Below are 9408 nucleotides of genomic sequence, written 5' to 3'. Positions count from 1 at the left end.
TCTCTCCCACAAATCAACCAATTTACAACTATAAAAATGTGACATCAGCCAAGCTGGGGCCGCTGGAGCTCAAGGGAAGAGAAGGAGAGACCTACTGAGTTCATGAAGGTGGGAGAAACCACGATAAGAGAAAGAAAAACTGCTCTAAGCGTTTTGGGCTGCGGCTGCTTTAAGTCTTGAGCTGATGAGCTCATGAAGCAGGAGCTGGCAGAATCCGCAGCTGTGCCCTTCAGATGGCGTTACTTGGAGGTGGCAGGGGAGAAGAGGGCCTTAGCAGCCCCCGGGATGGCAGGACCACTAATAAGGTGCCCGTCGACCCACACAGGAGCGAGGAGCCAGAACAGCTGAAAAAAGGGAGCCATTCAGAGGCCAGTGAGTCATCGCAAGGGAACAGTGCAGGGCCCATCCCATGGGAAGTGTTTGGAGCACAGGCGGTAGGGGAGACAGGCCCACTGGGAGAACACTGGGACACAGCAAGGACAGCCAGTCCACCCCCCAATCAGTGCAGGACCACTCACAGGAGACTGGTTGGGAATGGAGAATTGCATGGAGTGCAGTTTGATGAAAAAACTCACGTCCAGATCACGGATTCCACAGAACACAGATCCACCAGGTCTCTGGAGAGCTGGAAGTACCTATAAGAACAACCATTAAACCCTGAACTGCACAAAAAGCCTTCCGTAGGGAAACAGCAGCAAAGTAGCAATTTAACTCAACCACACAGCTCAAGTACTGGTTCCCATGGGAAGTTCCCCTGTGTTAGAAGTAAGCAAAGGACAAAAAACTAGTTCCGGCCCAGGCACACCACCAGCACCTTGGGGCCTGCCTGGGAACCAGAGGCTTGGAGCCGGGGACTGGACCCCACTCCCACATCCAGGCAAACCACGCCAGTGTCTTGGGGCCTGCTCAGGGACCTGAGGTATGGAGAAGGGTACCGGACCTCCCTCCCACAACCAGGAACACTGAGCCAGCTCCTTGGGGCCTGCCCAGCCACCCAAATAATGGAGCCAGGGACCGGACCCCCCTCCCACAACCAGGCACGCCACACCAGTGCCTTGGGGCCTGCCCAGTGACCCAGGCCATGAAGAAAGGGACCAGACCCCACTCCAACAACCAGGCATGCCGCACCAGTGCCTCGGGGCCTGCTTGGTGACCTGGGGCATGGAGAAGGGGACTGGACCTCCCTCCCACAAGCAGGCACACTGCGCCAGTGCCTCATGGCCTGCCTGGGGACCTGAGGCATGGAGAAGGGGACCAGACCCTCCTCCCACAACCGGGCACACCACTCCAGCACCCCGGGCCCGTCCAGTGACCTGAGGCATGGAAAAGGGGACCGTACCTCCCTCCCATAACCAGGCACACCACGCCAGCACCAAGGAGCATGCCAAAAACATCACCTCCATGTGGGTGGCCCACCACAGCCACCACAATAACCATGGCTGTCATGAAAGCAGCTAGACACCACAACCACCACACAGATGGTCCATCAACCACTGGAGCGCATTCACACAAGGAGAATCACCAGCAGAGATAAAGAAAAGAAGAGAATGTCTCTCCCCACAATGCCCATTTCCGAGTGACAGAAGAAGCATCAGCTTTACGATAATATTGGTGGACCTGATCACACCTCTCAGCATTGGACAGATCATCTAGGCAACAGATTAACAGAGTAACCATTATTCTTTCAGAAGGAGAGAAGAAATCTAGGGTAATTAGAGGGGGGCGAGGGGAGAGATTGGACAAGGGGCATAAAGAATAGTTATGGTTTGTAACAATATATATGCTAGTGATATTGATCAACATATCTCAATGTTCAACCCCCAAAATACATATAATCGATTTTGATTCAATAAATAAAATAAAGAAAAATAAAATAAGTAAAATTTGTGTTTGATAAAGTATCTGTTTAATTTTGCCAATGTCAACGTGTTTGCATTAGTATTTTTTTTTTCCTTCTATGTAATGAATGTTTCATATCTGTTTGGGGCTTTATATTCTTTTCCCTTTATACAAGTTCTTTTAGGATGCTCTTTCTCTATAGGCAACTCCTGTGGCATTTTCTACAGTTCTAGTACAGTACTTATCAAATAATATTGCAATTGTATTGTTTTTTTCTTTATTTACTTATCTGATTTCTATACTAGATTTAAATTTCTTAAGGATAAGGACTCTGCCATAGCAACCTTTTTCTTGCCAATGATTATCCTGGTTTATGGTACCAAATGAGTGCTTACATTGTTGAATGAAAGTAGTTTGTTAACTCTTTTTAATTATATGATTTGCAGTGTAGTAATCTTCTAGATTGACCTTTTACTGTATGTGTGTGTGTGTGTGTGTGTGTGTGTGTGTGTGTGTGTGTGTGTGTGTGTGTATATATTTTTTTTTTTTTTTTTTTACTGGTTTCTTGTTTATTAGAACCCCTGTATGTTTTCCTGCCCTCTAAGACTATGGTTAAAATTGGAACATTACTCATACCCTCAATCAGCAATCCTACAGTACTAAAAGTTTATTGAATTCTAAACTTGGTGACATTTTTATTCTCATAAGTCTTCCTTTCTTGTCAGAGTCTTCTCTTTTCCTGTTCTGGTGACACAACCCTACTTCTGATCCTGAAAATACTCTGTTGTCACTACTTTAGTCTAATTTATAGATAGTACCAGTTAGGAGTCTTTCTTAGTTTTAATTTTGGTTAATGTTTCTGTTCTAGTAACTCTGAAATGGTTATTTGGTATTTCTTCAATGACAAACCAAACTATTCTCTCCCTTTTTTAATGGCCAGTGTTTTTGATTTGCATACCAATAACCCATGTAGGTAGAGGTAATCATCTACTAATTTGCTGACCTTTGGAACATATATTTTTCTCTAGTAAGCTGTAAATCACTTGAGGTCAGAAGTTGCAATCTCTTTTAATGCTTTTTAGAGGACTGTAACTTCAGACACGTGTTTCAGGCAAAGTGATTAAAGGGGAAGGGGAAAATCTATATGGAATACATTGAGAAAACAATAGTAGTGAATTTGATAATTAGTATTTTTTGAGAATTTGTCATTGAGTTATTAACATGATGAAAGAATTAATGCAATCAGAATTATGAACCTGACATCTTTATTTATTTATTGGTGGCTGGCCAGTGTTTGTTTATTGGTGGCTGGCCAGTAAAGGGATTGAATCTTGGCCCTTGGTGTTATTGGCACCATGCTCTACGCCACTGAGCTAACCACCAGCCCTGACACTATATTTAAATGTTGGTGGTGTCTTTGGGAAAGTTTTCTTATAATTGATGCTTTCAGTCCTTTGGTAAACAGGTTTCTTTTCATTTTTAAAGTAAAGATATGTGACATTTATTTTGCTGTGGTAGAGGGATTCCTAACTACCTAAAGAGTCACGACCCTAATGATTATGTATTTTATTGTGAAATTGTTTAGGGATAATACTTTGATTACTTTTCTTTGTCTCAGGGTTCCAGTACTCTTGAAAGGGTTTGGTTGCTGCTGCTAATTTTTATAGACATTACGAAGGTAGTTGCAATGTAAAGTTTCTGTGTTTTTTTTTAAAGTAGTATCTTTGTGTTTTTTCCCCAGATTATAAAGGCAACACATATGCTTTTTTGTGTATGAATATTTTTAAAATTACCCAAATAGTACAGAAGTGGAAAATAGGAGTTGTAAGATACTTTTCAAAGATATTAATTGAAAACTTTAGTGTGTATATTCTTACAGAGTTTTTGTTGATATCTTTTTTTTTTTTTTTTTTTAAAAAAGATGGCCGGTAAGGGGTTCTTAATCCTTGACTTGGTGTTGTCAGCACCACGCTCAGCCAGTGAGCAAACCGGCCATCCCTATATGGGATCCGAACCCGTGGCTTTGGTGCCATTGGCACCACACTCTCCCGAGTGAGCCACGGGCCGGCCCTTGTTGATACCTTTATAAGCATATCTTTTATGTGCATTTGTAAAAATGGGTTGATAAATACACACTGTTCTGAAACTTGGTTTTTTCTTTTTTTAAACAAAATGTTTATTGAATCATAATTGATTATACATATTTTGGGGGTTCAGTGTTGGCATATGTTGATCAAATCAATATCACTAGCATACATATTGTTACAAACTGTACTTTTTTTTAATGCCCCTGTTCAATCTCTCCCTATACCCATCTCCCACCCCTTCCCCCCTCTGATAACCCTATATTTCTTCTCTCCTTCTGAAGTACTAGTTGTTACTCTGTTGGTTTGTTGCCTAGATGATCTGTCCAATGCTGAGAGGTGTGTTCAGGTTCCCCAGTATTATCATAGAGTAGATGCTTATTCTGTTACTCTGGAATGGGCTTTGTGGAGAAAGACATCCTCTTCTTTTCTTTAGTCTCTGCTGGTGACTCACCTTGTGTCAGTGCACTCCAGTGGCTGGCAGACCATCTATGTGGTGATTGTGGCATCTAGCTGCTTTCATGGCAGCCATGGTTATTGTGGTGGCTGTGGTGGGCCACCCACATGGAGGTGATGTTTTTGGCATGCTCCTTGGCACTGGCGGTGTGCCTGGTTGTGGGGGTGGGGGTCTGGTCCCCAGCTCCGCGAGGCGCTGGCGGTTTGCCTGGTTGTGGGAAGGGCAAAACTTGTTTTTTTTCACTTGCCTTTGTTTCATGTCAGTCCACACAGAGCTTCATGCTGTAGTAGCCACATAAAAATGGTAAAAAAATAAAAAGGGGGGGTGGGAGGTGAATAAAATATAGAAAGTATATATTTTTTAGTACAGTATATCAAAGTTATTACCATTTCAACATGTATTAAATATAAAAATTTGTTAAGGACATTTTGTATCTTTTTCATACTGAGTCTTTGAAATCTGATGTGTATTTTACAGATGGCACATCTCAATTAGAATGCCAACATTTCCTTAGAAATGTACTGTATTTAGTTTTTATTAAATTTACAGTTGAAAAAATAGATTCACATACCCAAATCTTTCCAAAAATATTGAAAAGTTTTCTAATAATGGAATCAAGTATCAGCATTTACATTTAAATTAATTAAAATTAAATGAAAATTAAGATTCAGTTCCTCAGTTATTCTAGCCCCATTTCAGGTATCCATTTGTGGCTAGTAGCTTCCATGTTTGATGATGTAGCTTTAATGGCTTCACAGAGTTCCATTATATGGATTTACTGCAATTTGTTTGTTAAATTTCCTATTGATGGGCAACCCCTCTTTTTGATATTACAAACAATGCTGCAGTGGACATCCTTGTAGAAATATATTATATAGGATAAATTTCTAGAAGAGGAATTAACAAATCAAAGGTTTATTTAAGCTTTTCAGTAGATATTGCAAAGTTGCCCTCCAAAAACATGGTACTGTTTTATAGAGTCAACATATACAGTGTCTGTTTCCCTATATAGTTCTCAACTCGGAACATTTTTGGCCACTCACACAGACATACACAAACTTTATAACAAAGTAACCATTTTTACATATTTATGCCACCTTTTTCCCTTCTTTAATTAGAAGAAAAAGGTTGCTGTCTGTAAATATTAACTTGGGGAGAACAGCAAAAAGGCAGAGCCAGAATTCATTAGAAGCTGTGAGCAATTTATGTTGGGTGCAAGAAAGCAAAAGAATATCTCAAAGAGGATGTGATCTGCTCTAGTACCAAATAAATCGAGATCTCAAAAAATTTACCCCCATGTACTCTTTCTCTGGGAGCTACTGGAGGACTCTGGAGAAGAGGGAAGTAGATGAAGAAAGAGGAAAGAGGTGAGGGGAATTTCCCCGGATACGGATGAAGGAATGATGATGGTTCTAAGTGCTACACACTTAAAGAAGGGGTTCAGATTGTAGTGTGGTTCTGTCAGGTTCCATTCAGTAAACAGATGGCAAAAGCAACCCAAGTAATGGAAGAGAGTTTAATGAAAGGACTGTTCACAAAGGTGTGAACAGGAATAACGAAATTAATAAGGGATGATGATGCACCAAAGGCTTAGCAACAGCAGGAAGCCTAGTAAGCCTAGGCCTAAAGGAGGAAGGGAGGAAATAGGTATTGGAATTTACCAGAGTTATAGCTGTAGAAGGGGGGTCACCTGATGAGAATTGTGGCTTTAGAGGAGCATAATCCCTGTTAAACCACAGGAGGAAGCTGGGAGAATAAAGAATCTAACCACTTTGGGTCCTCCCAGAGGGTACTTCCCACTGGTTAAACCGTCTGGAAGTCAGTGGACTAGAAAACACGGGTAATGCAGTCTGTAGAGTCAGCCTTCTAGGACCTAGAGCAGCTGGAGAAAGGTGAGAGTGGGTCTGGGCAGAAGGAAACTACTCAGCATAGAGCAGGAGTATGCAGGGCTCCAGCAGCTGTCATACACACATACATGCACAAAACCGATAGGCTACCTGATTTGTTTGAATGTGTACGCTGAATATATATTGATTCTTCTACCAGAGAATGTGGGAGAGTATTAGTGATTTAACCAAAAAGTGAAATGTAGCTTACAGGGAGAGGGAAGGTAATATGAGAGAGTGCTAAATTCTCATCATCCTTAGTAGATAGCATAGTATCCGTGAAAAAACACAAGAAATGTCATTTATGTGTTTATAGTTTATATATATATACACACACACACTATATATATATATATATATATATACACTTTGTATATGTAATACATATAACCTATTTCTATACATGTTACTAGAAATATGAAGATAAAGGTGAAACAGAAAGAATTAAAAGTGGTTTTCTCTAGGTAGAACTCAGGTGGAGGGTGTGGGGCATTGAATTGTTCTTTTTTGTAGTATTAGGGAACCATTTGCTTTGTTTAAAAAACTGTTCGCATACACACATAGTTGTGTGTCACATAGCTTTACACACAGCACGTATGATAAAAAGATTGTATATCAGGGGCCCATTATATGAAGTAGTTATAAAAAATGTTGCTGTCACCATGCTAGTGATTATTTACACCATTTCTTAACTACTTTATTATGATTGTCAGAGAATTTCGGAGAGATTTCTTTCCTCTTGGGTTATTAAATGTTTTGCAGTAGGTGTATATGGTTTTTATCTCATCCCCATATCTACTGTTTAAATATTCATTCAAATTTAATGCAACAGGTATTGAGTTTCTGATATGAGCACCCACAGCACTGTGACCTCTTAAAAGCCACTACCAGTAGATTGGAGTTGCTACAGAGTATTTTCAGCCTAGTTGAGAAGATAAGGTAAACATACATACAAATTTAATAATAGATGACAGCCCCAGGTAGGATAGATTAATGACAAAATTAGTACAGAAAACAGTTAAAAACAGCTTGTGCATGGTGCTGATAACACCAAGGTCCAGGGTTTGATACAGGTACAGACCAGCTGCCAAAACAAATAAGTAAAACAAACAAACAAAAACAGTTTGTAAAGTTAGGACATGTGGCTCACTTTGGCAGCACATAATGAAATTGGGGCACTACAGAATAGAGAATAATATTTTTTATATAACTAGAAATCTAATGTTGGTATCTTAGTTTTATTTTTCATATGTAGTAGGAAACTTCACACGTTTACACTGTTTCTCCACTTGTCTGCCTCTGCTGGTTGGTTAACCGAGTTTTTAGGAACTTTGAGCAATAGATACTTGTTACCACAATCAGGTGCTAAAATAAACTTGTAGTCTGTTAACATATATAAAACAGTGAAATTAATTATGTCATTAAAATACATTTATGATCAGTCACTTGAGGGGAAAGGATAGACTTTCTTTGATTACATTTTAAAGGCAAAAGAATGATGTAATTATGTGATTTTTGAAGGAAGCATGTAATCAGCACGGTATCATCTTACCAAGATGTAGCTAACATAGAGATGTGGATCCACATAAGGTTCACCCATCTGGATTTTAGTTCTTGTCCTATTAGTTCTAGCTATGTGACTTGACTTTCAGTGCCTGCTGCATATTTGGAAAATGAGGATATCTGACCTGCCTACCTTTCATGGCAGTTTTTGAGATCAAAGTAATGTGCTTGAAGTTGGCTGTAGAAACCAAAATGCTGTACAAATGTAAGATATGAATATGTAAATTACTTACAAATTTGCATTTCTAGCCTCTTTGGTATCTAGTGTAGCAAGTAATAGTCTGCTAAAACTCCCACTTTGAATGCAGCATTTAAAATGGAATTTATCATCTCCTTTCCAGTTCTTATCCCCATCCCCCGGTCACACCCAGGGGAAAAAAACCTTGTTCTCTGAATTTTCAAATATTAAGTTTCCATAATTCTTCCAGGATCAGTTGTCATACTCAGTATTTTAGAGTTATGTTTGGCTCCTGGTCTCCAAATTCTGTCAAATCATCCTTTGTAATAACCATTGTTTAAAGTTATCCCATTTCATTTGTTCTACTTCCTTTGTCTTCCCATGTGTAAAATATTGAAATGTTGTCTTTATTGGCTGCTGTACGTATGTCTTCCCCTAGTCAACACTGGTTACAGTATAGACTAGATTTAGCTTTCTAAAAAGCCATTTTGTCATTTCTAATACAGAAACCTACAGTCTCCCATTGCTTGCAGGAAAAATTCAAATAATTTAGGTTAGGATTCAGAGTCAACTCTGGCTTTATCTTCTATCTCTTACATTGCTCTGTTTCTTATCTAGACAGCTCTTATTCTCCAACTAGGCCATATACATTCTTGATTGGTAGCTGTATACAGAAAAGCCATATTGCAGGTAATTTTAAACCACATGTTTAAAGATCCATTTCTAGCCAGTTTGAAAATGTTATAAACTACCTTTTGTCCTAGTGCCTTTTTCAGAAACTTTGCTAACCTTTTTGGGTGCATTTCATCTTTTATTACTGAGGAGTTGAAGGTGATAATGGGGCAGTTCAAGTAACCAACCATTTGATATCTTTGATACTGTTTGGCTTCTAACCAATTCCTGCCATGAGTGTGTGGTCTTGAATATCTCCAAAGACCTTCAACTTTGTGTTTGATATGAGCAAATAGAGAATTTCCCACTGATGAAAAACAAAACACTTTTCACTTGAGGAAATGGTAGGTATGATATATAGGGAGCTTCATTATCTGGTTTAAAAAGATCATGATGATTTCTTGTCCCCCCACTCTTTACATTGTTTGCAAGGTACTACTATGATAGAATGATATCCTGATATGTAAAGGAACCAGGTGAAGGATGATCCAGTATGGGGCCACATTTTTCCCTGGTAATACCTAAGGCTAAAGCTAGGTATTTGGATCTGCAAATGTGTTTCTCAGAGAGTTTCATCGTTTAAAAAAGAAACTGTTTATGGACAAGTGAAAGAAAATCTTAGGAAGATACTCTTCAAAAACACGAAACTGAGAATTAATCTTAAGAATCAATAGGGCCGGCCCGGTGGCGCACTGGATAGTGCGCCGCTTGGGAAGCGCGGCGGCGCTC

Source organism: Galeopterus variegatus, unplaced genomic scaffold (genome assembly GCF_000696425.1).
Source record: "Galeopterus variegatus unplaced genomic scaffold, G_variegatus-3.0.2 Scaffold1325, whole genome shotgun sequence".
Classification (NCBI taxonomy): domain Eukaryota; kingdom Metazoa; phylum Chordata; class Mammalia; order Dermoptera; family Cynocephalidae; genus Galeopterus; species Galeopterus variegatus.
The sequence above is the reverse complement of the archived record's forward strand: the minus strand, read 5'-3'. Positions refer to the sequence as shown.